The 16,885-nt window shown below is 44.7% G+C and overlaps 1 protein-coding gene across 1 annotated transcript in view; it reads right to left on the reverse strand.

The window, feature by feature from the left end:
• LOC106613881 (leucine-rich repeat-containing protein 7) overlaps positions 1–16,885 on the reverse strand; it is a 175,880-nt gene that overhangs the window by 112,422 nt on the left and 46,573 nt on the right. The window contains exon 2 of the mRNA XM_082956844.1: positions 10,822–11,133. The gene's annotated coding sequence lies outside the window, so the exon portion shown is untranslated. The remainder of the gene's footprint in view (positions 1–10,821; positions 11,134–16,885) is intronic.

Genomic DNA, 16,885 nt, shown 5'->3' on the forward strand with positions numbered 1-16,885 from the left:
AAGGCCTAACAAACATCATGCAAAGAAAGCAAGCTGTGGATAACATGGAAGAATTTCATGAAATATACATTAAAAAAACGGAGAGTGGCTCTGGGAAGAAAGGAATCAAAATGGTAGAATAGAACATCCAGTCAAAATTTGCCAAGGTTATAAGAACTATGTTGTTTTAGCTCCATGTCATTAACCAGCAGAGTGTGAGCAGTGGTGTGATTACATTAAGCACTGGATTCTAAACTGGAAGCTCTCACGCTAATACCCGAATCCGCTTGCCTGTGCCCCTAAATACATTTCATAGCCCTCTTGTTTGTGATGTCTGTTTGTGTATGCAGAGTATTTCTGTCATTTTCTTCAGGGATGGGTTGTGTGTGTGTCCACCCCCAGAGCCTGATACTATAACTCAGCCAGCCTATGACAGACAGAATGTGGGGGCTGCCATACAGCAGGAAGCCATATAGCCTCAAGAACATCACATAGATTAGAGCAGGGCTGGGCAGTTCCAGTCCTCGGGGGCCTGATTGGTGTCACACTTTTCCCCCATCCCTAGCAAACTCACCTGATTTAAAATAATTTCATTTTTAACTGAAGATCATAATTAGTTGATTATTGGAGTCAGGATTGTTAGCTGGGGCTGGGCCAAAAGTGTGACACCAATCAGGCCCCCGAGGACTAGAGTTGCCCAGGCCTGGATTAGAGGGTACCAGGCTACACAGTTGCCAAACGCATCGCATGTCATCTCTTTAACCAAAAACACAGAGCTCCACCATGCTAAGCTTCAATGATTACCATGTGTTCGCACTGTCTGGAGGACATATACACATTAGAAATGTTTTCAAAATGATACTTGATTAATTGGTTACTCTTAGTATACATTATACTGAAAATTGCATTTTAGTTATTTAGCAGACACGTTATCCAGAGAAACTTACAGTATTGAGTGCATACATTTTTGTTGTTTTTCATACTGGCCCCCATGGTAATTGAACCCACAACCCTGGTGTTGCAAACACCATCCTCTACCAACTGAGCCATGCGGGACCACAGAAATGGTGCTTAGAGGTGCCCTCCTTTTGGAAGCAGCACGGTAACAGGCACAGTCTGCATCAGAGCATGCCATGCTGGCATAATTAAACCAGGCCTGAGTGGCAGAGCTCTGATAGGGAAAGGGTGTCAGTGGTACTGTACATCACAGGCTGTGCCAGCTTCAGCACTGCCACACGGACAGGTCTGGCATGCAGCCAGTGGCGATGTCAAGACAACGAGAGGATGGTGAGATAGAAAGCCCAGTCCAACTGCTTCAATCGGGGTCACAATAACACCTTTCAGTGAAGAGGCATGAGTCAAGCTTCCTCCGTTCTATTACTCATTTCACTATGACATGTTTAATTTCCTACATGTCAATTCTCAGTAAAAGATTATATTCAGAATAAAATGTTTTATATGTCATATGCTAGGAAAATCTCATGTAGTCCAAAACACGTCCATGGAGACCCACAGCTAGCTCTACTGAGAACTTTTCAGAATGGGCTGGGGCTGCCTGTGCCTGGCCGTGTATCAGCTCATGCCAGGGTTTGAGTGGCATGCCTAGGCAGGGTTCTGACATGAAGTTACAGTGTCCAGTCCTGGACGTTCAGCATCACTGAGTCTCCATAGATACACAGTCAGTCAGCTCCCATAGTGGGCTTCTATGAGCCTGGAGTGGGCACTCTCTGTTGCAGTGTTGCTCAGGTCTCAAGGTCTCATCATACCAAAGCACAGAGGGTTATTGGCTTGTAAATGAACAGGCAAGAAACAGATTACTGCCATGATGACCCAGTTTATCTGGTGAGTGTATCAACCTTACTACAAGCTAAATGTATCACCACCAGCTGAAGACCAATCCAGATGCCAGTCCAGTGCATGGCTTTTAGAATTTAGAATGGATTATTGTCCACTTGTTTTGTTGTCCTAGAGCGTAAAGTACCGTATGGTAGCTGTCAGCTTCCTTAATCTTAAACACAAACATAACCTCCACCCAACACGTCAGCAAGAAACACGACTGTGCTCGGAGTCCTCAAATTCACATAAAGAGTGAAGAGAAAGATGAATAAAATAGTGTCCCTGTTCTCTGTGTTACAGTGAGAGTGGCTTGCCTGCCTCCAGTGTGGGTGGTAGTAGAGAAGAGGTACAGAAAGCAGCAGTAGCAGTGAGCACATCCCCTCGCTCCAAGAGGACCCCAGCCACTCTCTGCTCTCTATCTCTGCTGAGGTGTAGCTATGTTCCATCTGCCACTGTTGCTATGGAGACCAGTCCCACTGATCTACATAGGAGACCGTTGGGGAAGATCTGCTAGGGCTGTTCCTATTAGCATGACTCAACGGCAGGCAGCATTACGGGCCCTGTCAACCATCCTTTCTGCCTGGCCACATGACATAGTTTTTATTTAACCTTTAATTTGACAGGGAGTCAATGCTGAGACCAAGGTCTCTTTTCCAGATGAGGCCTGTATAGCACCACAATACACATCAAAATACAATAAACTACACATTCATATAAACAATAAAATACACAATAATATAAACAACAAAACAACCTTCTTCAGTAAAAATGTCCCCTAACAACCATCTGAAATGCCCTAGAGGTACCAATTCCACCATTTTGAAAGTGTATTGTAGATCATTCCACACGTAAGGTTAATGCTCATAATTTTTCTCTCGTTGGGCTGAAATTGTAAATGGGAAGTCACATCAATCCCAGTGTTCTCATCGCTGTTCCGAGACCTATGGTTGTTGTTGTACGGAGGAGCTGCATGGGGCAGAAGTGATGATTCAACACAGCAATTTAGAGGGAATAAGAACATCGTATGAAATATTGATCCCATGATTGTGTACCACAGAGACATCTTTTATTGATTTTCACAATTATTAAATTACTTAAAACCATGTCCCAAGTCACATGTACCGGTATATTCCAGTATTCAAAGATGTTAGTTTATAGTGTATCATGTTCAGTGGCGACCCGTCATTCAGGGCAGGTGGGGCTATTTTTCCCCCCCAAAAAACGAAAAAAAAAATTATGTTTTTTGGGGGGGGCTTACTTGTTTTGCATGTTATTTTGGCATTAATACGTGTCACATATCAGTTCGCAAATAATGTAAAAAAAATATATATATATCATTCTCCTCCTCCTAACGTAGTCAACACTGCTAGCTGCTAGCTAGCTAGTCATCACTGCTAGCTAGCCAACTTCTACCGACTAGCAGCACTGCAGAAACTATTACATCGTAACGACTTGATTAGTGTGGTGTTAGTGTTAGTTAGCCAGCTACATAGTTGTCTTTGCTGTCTCTGTATCTAAGATAATTGTGTAGTTTGAGTTTGAGTATTATCGAGGTGAGCCAGCCAGCCGTGACGCGGCGCCAGACTTACTCAACACACCTAGTCATCATTAACCCACTGCCAGCTAGCCAACCGTTACCGACTAGCAGCGCTGTAGATACTAATACTTTACAACGGAACGATTTGACTAGTGCAGTGTTACCTAGCTAGCTACTTAGTTGTCTTTGTCATAGCTTGATAATTGTTAGCTAGCCAGCCATCGAGGTTAGCTAGCCAGCTATTTCCGTCCCCCGCGACGCCATTTTTCCTAACCCAGCCAACTATTACCGACGTGCAGCATTGTTGAAACTAAATACACTACAAGGAACGTCTTGATTAGTGTTATGTTAGCTAGCTAGCTACAAAGTTGCTTTGTATCATGACAAGGTGTAGTACTGAAACTACCGAGGTTACCTAGCCAGCTACACGTTCAAAGTCAACAACGCAGCCACTGCTAGCTAGCCTACTCCACCAGCCAGCAGTACTGTATCATTTTAGTCAATAAGATTTTTGCAACGTAAGCTTAACTTCCTGAACATTCGAGACGTGTAGTCCACTTGTCATTCCAATCTCCTTTGCATTAGCGTAGCCTCTTCTGTAGCTTGTCTACTATGTGTCTGTCTATCCCTGTTCTCTCTCCTCTGCACAGGCCATACAAACGCTCCACACCGCGTGGCCGCTGCCACTCTAACCTGGTGGTCCCAGCGCGCACGACCCACGTGGAGTTCCAGGTCTCCGGCAGCCTCTGGAACTGCCGGTCTGCGGCCAACAAGGCTGAGTTCATCTCAGCCTATGCTACCCTCCAGTCCCTAGACTTCCTGGCGCTGACGGAAACATGGATTACCACAGATAACACTGCTACTCCTACTGCTCTCTCCTCGTCTGACTACGTGTTCTCGCATACCCCTAGAGCATCGAGCCAGCGGGGTGGTGGCACTGGAATCCTCATCTCTCCCAAGTGGACATTCTCTCTTTCTCCCCTGACCCATCTGTCTATCTCCTCATTTGAATTCCATGCTGCCACAGTTACCAGCCCTTTCAAGCTTAACATCCTTATCATTTATCGCCCTCCAGGTTCCCTTGGAGAGTTCATCAATGAGCTTGACGCCTTGATAAGTTCCTTTCCTGAGGATGGCTCACCTCTCACAGTTCTGGGTGACTTTAACCTCCCCACGTCTACCTTCGACTCATTCCTCTCTGCCTCCTTCTTTCCACTCCTCTCCTCTTTCGACCTCACCCTCTCACCTTCCCCCCCTACTCACAAGGCAGGCAATACGCTTGACCTCATCTTTACTAGATGCTGTTCTTCCACTAATCTCATTGCAACTCCCCTCCAAGTCTCCGACCACTACCTTGTATCCTTTTCCCTCTCGCTCTCATCCAACACTTCTCACTCTGCCCCTACTCGGATGGTATTGCGCCGTCCCAACCTTCGCTCTCTCTCTCCCGCTACTCTCTCCTCTTCCATCCTATCATCTCTTCCCTCTGCTCAAACCTTCTCCAACCTATCTCCTGATTCTGCCTCCTCAACCCTCCTCTCCTCCCTCTCTGCATCCTTTGATTTCCTCTGTCCCCTATCCTCCAGGCCGGCTCGGTCCTCCCCTCCTGCTCCGTGGCTCGACGACTCACTGCGAGCTCACAGAACAGGGCTCCGGGCAGCCGAGCGGAAATGGAGGAAAACTCGCCTCCCTGCGGACCTGGCATCCTTTCACTCCCTCCTCTCTACATTTTCCTCTTCTGTCTCTGCTGCTAAAGCCACTTTCTACCACTCTAAACTCCAAGCATCTGCCTCTAACCCTAGGAAGCTCTTTGCTACCTTCTCCTCCCTCCTGAATCCTCCTCCCCCTCCCCCCCCTCCTCCCTCTCTGCGGATGACTTCGTCAACCATTTTGAAAAGAAGGTTGACGACATCCGATCCTCGTTTGCTAAGTCAAACGACACTGCTGGTCCTGCTCACACTGCCCTACCCTGTGCTTTGACCTCTTTCTCCCCTCTCTCTCCAGATGAAATCTCGCGTCTTGTGACGGCCGGCCGCCCAACAACCTGCCCACTTGACCCTATCCCCTCCTCTCTTCTCCAGACCATTTCCGGAGACCTTCTCCCCTACCTCACCTCGCTCATCAACTCATCCTTGACCGCTGGCTACGTCCCTTCCGTCTTCAAGAGAGCGAGAGTTGCACCCCTTCTGAAAAAACCTACACTCGATCCCTCCGATGTCAACAACTACAGACCAGTATCCCTTCTTTCCTTTCTCTCCAAAACTCTTGAACGCGCCGTCCTTGGCCAGCTCTCTTGCTATCTCTCTCAGAATGACCTTCTTGATCCTAATCAGTCAGGTTTCAAGACTGGGCATTCAACTGAGACTGCTCTTCTCTGTGTCACGGAGGCTCTCCGCACTGCTAAAGCTAACTCTCTCTCCTCTGCTCTCATCCTTCTAGACCTATCTGCTGCCTTTGATACCGTGAACCATCAGATCCTCCTCTCCACCCTCTCCGAGCTGGGCATCTCCGGCGCCGCCCACGCTTGGATTGCGTCCTACCTGACAGGTCGCTCCTACCAGGTGGCGTGGCGAGAATCTGTCTCCGCACCACGTGCTCTCACCACTGGTGTCCCCCAGGGCTCTGTTCTTGGCCCACTCCTATTCTCGCTATACACCAAGTCACTTGGCTCTGTCATATCCTCACATGGTCTCTCATATCATTGCTATGCAGATGACACACAATTAATCTTCTCCTTTCCCCCTTCTGACAACCAGGTGGCGAATCGCATCTCTGCATGTCTGGCAGACATATCAGTGTGGATGACGGATCACCACCTCAAGCTGAACCTCGGCAAGACGGAGCTGCTCTTCCTCCCGGGGAAGGACTGCCCGTTCCATGATCTCGCCATCACGGTTGACAACTCCCTTGTGTCCTCCTCCCAGAGTGCTAAGAGCCTTGGCGTGACCCTGGACAACACCCTGTCGTTCTCCACCAACATCAAGACGATGACCCGATCCTGTAGGTTCATGCTCTACAACATTCGCAGAGTACGACCCTGCCTCACACAGGAAGCGGCGCAGGTCCTAATCCAGGCACTTGTCATCTCCCGTCTGGATTATTGCAACTCGCTGTTGGCTGGGCTCCCTGCCTGTGCCATTAAACCCCTACAACTCATCCAGAACGCCGCAGCCCGTCTGGTGTTCAACCTTCCCAAGTTCTCTCACGTCACCCCGCTCCTCCGCTCTCTCCACTGGCTTCCAGTCGAAGCTCGCATCCGCTACAAGACCATGGTGCTTGCCTACGGAGCTGTGAGGGGAACGGCACCTCCGTACCTTCAGGCTCTGATCAGGCCCTACACCCAAACAAGGGCACTCCGTTCATCCACCTCTGGCCTGCTCGCCTCCCTACCTCTGAGGAAGCACAGTTCCCGCTCAGCCCAGTCAAAACTGTTCGCTGCTCTGGCACCCCAATGGTGGAACAAGCTCCCTCACGACGCCAGGACAGCGGAGTCAATCACCACCTTCCGGAGACACCTGAAACCCCACCTCTTCAAGGAATACCTGGGATAGGATAAAGTAATCCTTCTAACCCCCCCCTTAAAAGATTTAGATGCACTATTGTAAAGTGGTTGTTCCACTGGATATTATAAGGTGAATGCACCAATTTGTAAGTCGCTCTGGATAAGAGCGTCTGCTAAATGACTTAAATGTAAATGTAAATGATCATTGAGTTAATAAAGCTGTGTACACAACAAGTCGGAAATCGCAAATTCAACAATGAATGGTTTGGAAGGAATCAGTGGCTAACTGCAAGCATTGCAAGGAAATCATTAGCCTGCTATTCAGTGGAGTGGCTGTGGGGTCCCAAGTCTAAAATTAAGGGTCTCTTTTCCTAGTTTAAAATTATAAACATTCAACACTGGCCATGCTGTCTATGAAGCATGATTTGTGCCGCGCTCAAACAACTGTTAACTCGGAACTACAAAATCTGACTTTAGTGAGTTCAAGACAATTGGGAACTCGGGGAAAATAAGTTTTGAACTTTCATCCAACTCGGAATTGTAAATCAGGAACTCGGACCTCTTTCTAGATTCAACCTTTTTTCCAGAGTTCCCAAATGTCTTGAAAGCACCATAAATCCAGAGAATGCCAGACTTTAATGACAAAGTTTGATGACAACATTTGCCTACAAAGGACCACCGCGCCACCTTACTGTTCAAATGAACACAGCACAACAAGGTGAGTCCAAAAATGTCTTGCTGTTGCATTAATTATGTAATATGCCAGGGAGATATGATTACTGTAGCTAAGAAAGTAATACTCAGTGTATGTTGTGTAGTAAGCTGTTAGTAGTCGATGTGCCTCACCCTAATAATTTGGTTTATTTTCACCCCTTAATTTTGCCTACTGTTCTGACTTGGTGGTGCACATGTAGCCTATAACCTGTTTCTGAGAAATGTAATCATCGAATATTGTAAGAGCTTTCATTGTCTGCTTATATGCCCCCTTTAATTATCGGCTCATGTTCTGAATTCTGTCCCTGTACATTTCAAAAGTGCTGAACAAATATTTATATATTAGTTATATTGATTACGTCCGTCCTAGCTCGCTCATTAATGTCTTACTTGAAATTATGGATGGCCTCTTATCTGCTTGTCATCCCCCTTATGCCATAGTTTGTACATCTCAATTGTCAGTAGAAACCACATTCATTTAAGCAAGTCAGCCGTTTTTTTTAAAGGCAGTAAATGAGGCTGAATGAACTTTTGCTGCCAGACAAGGCTCCGCTGATGGCCAGGTGTAGCAGTGGTAAGGTGTTGGGACTGCTTTTGGGACTCTGCTGTTGGGACAGTTAAATGTAGGCCCTAACAGTTTGCGGGCACAGTTTGTCACCGTTATAATGCAATTAATGCATTGTTTACTGCTGTGTAGTGGCTTCCCACATTTTTTATTTTTTTTGCCCCACCAAGATTTACATGCTAAAATTGCCACTGATCATGTTGTATGCATTGCATATGTATTTGATACGACATAAATAATGTATCAACTACACTCTTTGAGGTTTAACATGAGCGATAGAGGCTTTTTCCTAATGTCAGCTTTGAAGTATGAAAATATTTTTTTAAAGAAGAAGGAGCTTTAGACATGGGCATGGAAATGAACCTTGACTGGCATTATTCAAATGTCATAATATTCACGGCTGGGTGACTATGCCAACCATCATAGCACTACAGGGCTGTGTAAAGCAGAACATTCCTTGGGGCTCTGTCCCTTTTTCCACTGAGCCAAATCCACACTTGTCCATGACTATGTGGGAGTTCCTAAGGAAAACAAGAAAGCACTTTGAAAGATGAATCCAGATCGACAGCGTAACGCTAGCCAGGGTCATGATGGGATGTGACTATCACAACAGATATGGGAATAAAGGCAAGGTAAAAGTCAAAGATTTTAGACCCACTATTACTCCAACAGCAGGATGTATGTAGTGAAGGGGTTCTGGATTGTAAAACATAGAGAATTATAGCACTTTCAGGAACAGACGATAATCGCACCTCTTCGGGAAAGGTCGGCTTGGGGCCAGGAAGTCACATCAGAGCCATTTCTCTTTCCAGGGATGGGAAATAGCAGTTCACCTCCTGATTACGCTGGTAGAACTGGTGAAGTGACCCTAAACATCTATAAGGCTCTCCAATCAGAACCATGGCTCTCCTTCAAATCAAATTCAGCCAGGGATGAAACCCCACGGGTGATTAAAGTTGAACATGCCTGCATCCATAATACTGGGTCTTGTCAACTACCGTAACGTATGGCATCCAAATATTATTATGTGTCCTTGGTCTCTTTCCATCTCTCCCCATCTCTCTTTCACACAGTAGAGGAAGGCTCACAAAGACAGTCTGACAGTGCAAGCCCGCCCTGAAGATGATTGACAATTGTTAGGCTCTGATGCTATCTCCATGGGAACTGATTGATAAGATAAATACAGTGCACCAGAAAGAGCGGTGGCTCACCCAGTAACATAGAGAGAGGAGCTGACCTCCTTTATGCACCATAAACCCAATCATTACTCAAACCTCATCACGTGATTAAGCAAATGAAAGCCCTATGTTCATGACATTCCATTAGTTGTGTCATGTTTATTACCCACCTCATCAAACACTAATGATGTGTCAGGTAATAATTAAGTCATCAAACAAATGAACAGAGTCAATATACTGTATAGCCCTATTCTGATAATCTGGTTAGTGTTATTCATTGAGGATTGTTATTCAGTTCATAAACTTCTGTGTAGACTATATTGAATGGCCCTGTATTCTAATGGTAAAAATACAGGGCTGAATCTAGGTTCTTATAGTTTAATGGCAGCTGAGCGAGAGGACACTCTAAATGTGCCACCCTCCTCCCTCCCCTAAGAGGTTAGAAGAAGGTGCTAATGAGAACATCTGGTCAAATGGCTGAGAGCGAGAAGTGTTCCTGAGACACTCCGCAAGACACCTCTCAGCTTCGCTCTCCAAAGTGGAGCACATTCACTATTCACTGCTGTCATCATTCTACTGCACTTTAGTGGAATGGGCATATAATTGCAATGCATTACTACTGTTGATTATATATCTCACATATCAAGACCCTTGATTTGATCTGTCTCATAAGACCCCTGCTCATTATTTATCTCACATATCAAGATCAACACTTTGTGGACACAGCTCAAAGATACAAAAAATACAAACGGAATACAAGACAACATTTGATATTCTGCAGCAATGATTGGTAAAAAAAAAATGGATCTGGCTACAGCAAACACAAGTTCTATTTGCTCCTGTTCTTAACACTTGGAGCGTAAAGAAGCACATGATTGTACTGTCCAGTAGCACCACTAACTCTCTTCTCCTAATGACTCGACTCTTCTCTTTCACCAACCCAACAAAGCAGCACAGCGATGTGTATTTGGCTTTTGGCCATAAAGATGGCATTTAAGACTAGCAAATATAGATTTTTTTTTTATGACATTGGTATTACAGACAGTTAATGTTACAGCCTTTTGGCAGAATGAGTGAGTCAACATTCCAATCTGCCATATTCAGAAAGGCCTTCCTCCCAATCTGCCATATTCAGAAAGGACTTCCTCTCCTGCATGTCTCCATAGATCATTATCACTGCACTATATCCAGCTGTGGTCAATCTCTCCCTGGAGGGAGGCCAGAAGTTAAACAATTGTATTATTGGACCCATATCCAGGCTGTAGTACACCTCAGTGAGTCCATTACATCAGTTCATTCACCCTTTTACTAGACCTTGTTCATCACTCAAATAGAGGATCCAGCTGCACGCCGATGACATCAGAAGAGTCACCCAGGCCTAGCGACAGGGCCAGTAAGTCTACAGCACTGGGAGACTACATCACTGCAAAATGAACCCCCCAAACAGTTTCTGAAGCTCATTATAAAATTGTTGATCATAAGCGTTTTAAATTTCGATTTTATTACTTACCAGGGCAGACAGGGGATGGCCTTGGGTTTGTGTTGCCTATGTTGGAGTCGGTTTGGCCAGGGTTAGTAGAAGGCCCCTGGATTTCACTGGTGGTGGATGGACACAGTTGCCCAGTGCATTGACCTGCGTTTGTTCTTGTTGTCCTGCCTCATCTTTGCCTCCCTGTCCGTGCAAATCCTGCAGGGCACTAGGCTCTGGAGAAGTCTCTTGTTACATCCTCCATGTTATGTACAGTTGGCACTCCTGCCACTCTCCTGCTCTCAGTCCCAATGTGATGATGAATGCGTGTTACTCCTTAAGCGCCAATGATTCCTAAGAAAATGAAGAAAAGAGAAGGGAAGGATATCTTTAGTTCTGCTTCACAGGTTGCTCAAGTGGTCTACTGATTTTCAGTTTTGTTTCAAAATGAGAAAAGATTTCCAACAGCAGACACAGTTAAAATGTGTATTATTGTTATCTCTGAAAAGAGAATCATGGAGGGCTGTGGCACAAGAGAGATGGGTTGAGGGCATGTTTAGTACATCATATATCTTGCCATTAAAAATATCCTCTAGTTGAAAGCCTCATGAAAAATCTGCAAGAGCACTCATGGCAATGTGCTTTATTTAGTGAGTGAAACATTTCCCTATTTTATCTGAGGAGCAGGAGGACGCTGCTGCCTGCGATGGGCACATCATTCACGTCTTCAGGAAAGAATGCTTTTAAACATGAAAAGAAGTGGAAAATAATGAAGCCCTTGAAAAAGGTATTTAGTAATTATTATATATCCCTGCATAGGACTTAGCCCACAGTTAAATGTTTCAAAACCAAGTATAAATTCTGCACTCAATGTTCTCATCAATACACTTCAACATCTCTGTGTTTTCTCCCAGAGTAGAACAAAACAGACCTTACATCATCACCCCTTAAGCAGAGAATGTAGATAGATTAGGTTTATGTAAATTCACTGAAAGTTATTTCTGTTCTATGGCATGATTGCCTGTCATGGCAATCAAATCAACCCACTGTCCATATTGTGTCAATGCTAACAGCAGAAGAGTATTTAAATCTGTAGCCATGGTGAGCATGAGTCATAAGAACGCATGTTCATTAAACTATTGAGGCTATTTAGATGCTCAGTTATTAGAACAACCTAGATACCAATGCTGTATACCTCCTCAAAACAAGGCAAGAGCTCCATTTATTTTCTTAACTTCAATTTGTAAATGTGTCAACATAATGTTGTGGGGCAATGTGAACTCAACTGTGTTTTATCATCATAGAAGTCTCTTAAATGTTTTATTTTGCAGCTGATTTTATATCATTCAACCCCAGAGTCTTACATTGGAGTGGTTGTGACTGTAGTGTTAGCTGGATGGGCTGAGCCTCACTGCGAATAACTTAAATCACACTTCCCTGCTCTTAAACCATGGAGCCACAGAAGAACTAAACATACAGTACCCTCAGATTCAGAAGGAGGATGAGTGAGTCATAGGCATGAAATGGAATTGCGGGTATTAAACCCAAATGTGAGTTGAAGGAGAGAAAGATGTTTTGGCTGTGAGTGACAGCAGGCAGCATCAGCGTTGTGATGGAGACATGTCTATTTTCATAAGCTTTATCCTTGAGAATACCAAGCTCTACCTTATGGATTTATGCCCTTCTGTTCACATTTGTTTGGTTGCCATAACATGGATATCCCTTTAGACTGCAAGCCAATGGCATGATCATGACTGTCCAATTAGGGCTTGGATAATTAATTCCTCATTATGGTTACCCCTGATCTCTAACTTATATACTAAAGCAGCTTCTAGACTAGAGGATGGTCCACCAGCAGACATGCCATCATCCTCAAAGATATGTTACTTAAGAGTACCTCATTATGCACACAATAAAAATCCTCAATTATTGAAAAAAGATCATTATGAATTCATGTTTAATGATTGCATTTGAGTGGTTATTGCATATGACATTGACTAATACAGTATTCATGTAGCTCTCATGTAGATATTGTTCTGCTCGAGATTGGATATTTAACTTAAAGTACTTACTGTAGTCATGTGTACTTTACTTATTCAATATTTCATTTAATTATTTTCCGTTTTATATTTCCCTTGTTGCTCCTGTGTGCTGAATATGGACTATATACACACCTGCATTTCTAAAAAACAATGATGTGTCATTTTGTACTGTACAGTACACATAAACCATGTAAAGCCATCCCCAGGCATGACTCAGAAAGAACGCCCAAAACTGAATTCAACTACAAAGTGCTGTCATGATAATCTTCTTCTCAGCCTCTAATACGGTTCCCTTTCAAACACTTAATCAATCAAGTAAAGACAGGAAAATAAATACTAACTGGTCATAGTTTGAAAGTCCCTGAGGCAAATGAGAGTATTTTCTCTCCTTAAAAAAGAAATGTTGCTGCATGCTTTCCCAGAGGTAAACACCTATCAGTGAAAACGCAGAGGCATTTTCCTTAAATTATATTGCATACATCTATTTTCTTTCTCAACACATTTAATTATCCTGTAAAATATTGTTTTAGTTATAATCAGCCAAATCAGCCATTCAAGGGATCAGCCTTGAATGGCCCACTTTGGGCTTCCAAAGTGGGCAATTTTTAAATATTCCATATTAATGAGCACAGAGAGGGCATCGCTTACTACAGAGTAGGCTGGGCAGTCTAAGGTGAAGATAAACTTAGCCTGACAGCATGTAATCTTAACCCATGGACTCATGGTTTCTCCCAGTTTCATTATGCTGCATCAAAGAAGTCTGGTAAAGCAAGCATACAATATGGTAAGCAACAATACCCCAGTGTATTAACAGCACATTCACCCTTCCCTTGAATATAATGTGTAACTCTCCCACCCACACAGCAGGTAAAGTGATGAGTAATCTCCTCTGCAGCTGTGCCCCAGCCAGGTAAACACTGTGTGCATAAAGATGACCACTCACACCAACCACTCTGCCCTGATGAGTAAAATGTCACCTCCCTCCCCCACCCCCACCCCCACCACCACCGCATGCCCAGGTAAACAATGACGGGCCCCTTCAGATCCTCTCTGCTGCCAGCCTCGTGACTGGCCAGGGCAGCTTTAGTGTAGTGAGTGGTGTTAGTGGATTCCCATGGCAGACGGGGGCAACCTGATGAAATAAGGCTGCCGGTGGGGGAGCCACGCACAAATTGAAAGTGGTTAAATCACAGCTGGGTAGCCGTGCGGGCGGATCAATGGAAAGAAAGTCTCTCTCCCTTAGTTCCACCAGTGAGCAGCATTTAAACATACCAAGCTCAGACTCAATCACTTTACCTAATGTGCCTCATTCGTTTTAGGGTTGTATAGGCAGTAGCTGGGGGAGAAACAGCAATCTTCATCACAAAATGTATTGTATAGCTCAGATGGTATAGTACAGAACATGAAGGACAATTTGCAGCATTTTCCTCAGAGTGTTTGTGACAATTAGAGCAGAGCAGCCATCTTATATTTGAATATTCATTTTTAGATTAAAGCAAAATGTTACTAATTTCCCGTTCTTTTTTTTGTGACCAACTTTTTATATAGGTTTGTCAGTCAAAACCACATGCATGGTCATTGAGTAATTTATACCCCCCCCCCCCCCCCCCCCCCCCCATAGATGGTTAAAAGGGCTTACATAAGTTAGTTAGTGAGCGTCTGGATCTGTTGTGTCTATCCCACATAACACATGTGACTCAGTAGTCAGGTGGTGTCACTCAACTGAGTGAATTTCATCCTCCCTCTCAGGCAAAGTCAGTCACGATGGCAACCAGATTCACTTACAGTAGTACTGTAGCTCCAGCCACTCAACTCAATCATGTTAGAATCCTGACCTCAAGACAACTTCAGACCTCAAGACAACTTCAGACCTCAAGACAACTTCAGACCTCAAGACAACTTCAGACCCAAGAGGCAGGCTGGCCACAGAGTCAAAATAAGCAACATACTGTATATCCTCTCTCTGAACGAGGTTGACAAAAACTGGAGAACACTAAATTTAATGCAAGGGCATCCGAGAGGTTCTATGTGGGTGTATGTTCTATAGGTATCCATAGAGTTCAAATGTAGGTAAGCTTTATTTGTGGTTAATGCTTGTGTGGAGTACTGCACTACACTGCTCCTCCACTGACTCTAACCAATGCACATAGGCCTTCATTTGCCAATAGTAATGCGAGCACGGTCAGCCGGACGGTGAGCGCCTCTAGAAAATTCAAGTCAAATAGTTTATTGTTCACATACACAGATTTCAGATGTTATCACAGGTGCAGCGAAATACTTGTGTTTCTAGCTCCAACAGTGCAGTAATAACAAATATTTGTATAACTAACCCCAGATAGACCAGAGCCTGTCGTTTTCAATGGGAGCAAATTAATCATAGTGGGCTGAACAAGCAAGGAGGTGGACCGAGCCAAGTAGGAGCTAGTGAGATTCTATTGGCGCATGCTAGCATTCATTTGCATATTAACGTTAGAGAACTCCGACTCTGTGAATTGCTTGTGTGCAATAACTCAATTCGCCCTTGCACTCCTTCTAAACAATGCAGTCCATTCTGTCCGTTACAGATTTTAGTTTGGGGGGGGCATTGCAAATAGTCTGGGTAGCCAATTGATTAGCTGTTCAGGAGTCTTATGCTTGGGTGCAGAAGCTATTTTGGAGCCTCTTGGGCTGAGACTTTGCGCTCCGGTATCGCTTGCCGTGAGATAGCAGAGAGAACAGTCTATGAATAGGGTGGCTGGAGTTTTTGACAATTTTTAGGGCCTTCCTCTGACACCGCCTGGTATAGAGGTCCTGGATGGCAGGAAGCTTAGCCCCGGTGATGTACTGGGCTGTACGCACTACCCTTTGTAGTGCCTTGCGGTCAGAGGCCGAGCAGTTGCCATACCAGGCAGTGATGCAATCCATCAGGATGCTCTCGATGGTGCAGCTGTAAAACCTTTTGAGGATTTGAGGACCCATGCCAAATCTTTTCATTCTCCTGAGGGGGAATAGGTTTTGTCGTGCCCTCTTCATGACTGTCTTGGTGTGCTTGGACCATGTTAGTTTGTTGGTGATGTGGATGCCAAGGACCATGAAGCTCTCAACCTACTCCACAACAGCCCCGTCGATGAGAATGGGAGCGTGCTCGGTCCTCCTCTAACGATGTACGCTGAGAGTCGGGAAGCAAGTTCAGGGAGTGAATACATTTAATAAATAAACGAACATGAACAAAACAAGCAACATGAATAGCGCACTGACATGAAACAGAAACAGAAACAATAACACCTGGGGAAGGAACCAAAGGGAGTGTCATATATAGTGCAGGTAAACAAGGAGGTGATGGAGTCCAGTTGATTGTCATTAGGTGCTGATGCGCATGACAGGTGTGCGCAATAATAAGCAGCCTGGTGACCTAGAGGCCAGAGAGGGAGCACACATGACAGTACCCCCCTCCCCGACACATGGCTCCAGCCGCAGGACGGCGACCAAAATGACGTTCCCGGGGATCAGGAGCGGACCAGTCACCTCTGCTGAGGCGCAGAAACCTGTCAATCCGGCTGAGGTGCGGGAGCATGGCAACCTAGAGCACCGGAGAGAGAGCATATGTGACAGTTCAGGGAGTTCAGGGAGTGAATACATTTAATAAATAAATAAACATGAACAAAACAAGAAACACGAATCACGCGTAACAGGTGTGGCGCAATAATAAGCAGCCTGGTGACCTAGAGGCCGGAGAGGGAGCACATGTGACACCTCCTTTTCCTGTAGTCCACAATCATCTCCTTTGTCTTGATCACGTTGCGGGAGAGGTTGTTGTCCTTGCACCACACGATCAGGTCTCTGACCTCCTCCCTATAGGTTGTCTCATCGTTGTCGGTGAAATATCTGGCTCATTGTTCTATCTGTGGTAATAATACCTAACAAAACACAACAACACGCCCATAATCCCAACATTTTAAATAAAGAAATATCAAAATGAGCAATGTCAGAGTCCGGAATATAAATATATATTTAAAATGATATAGACAGTATGGACAGTATATGAATAGAAAAGGTGTGTACAGCAGTAGTTATATTTCATAAAC

Source organism: Salmo salar, chromosome 10 (genome assembly GCF_965601325.2).
Source record: "Salmo salar chromosome 10, fSalSal1, whole genome shotgun sequence".
NCBI classification, from domain to species: Eukaryota; Metazoa; Chordata; class Actinopteri; order Salmoniformes; family Salmonidae; genus Salmo; species Salmo salar.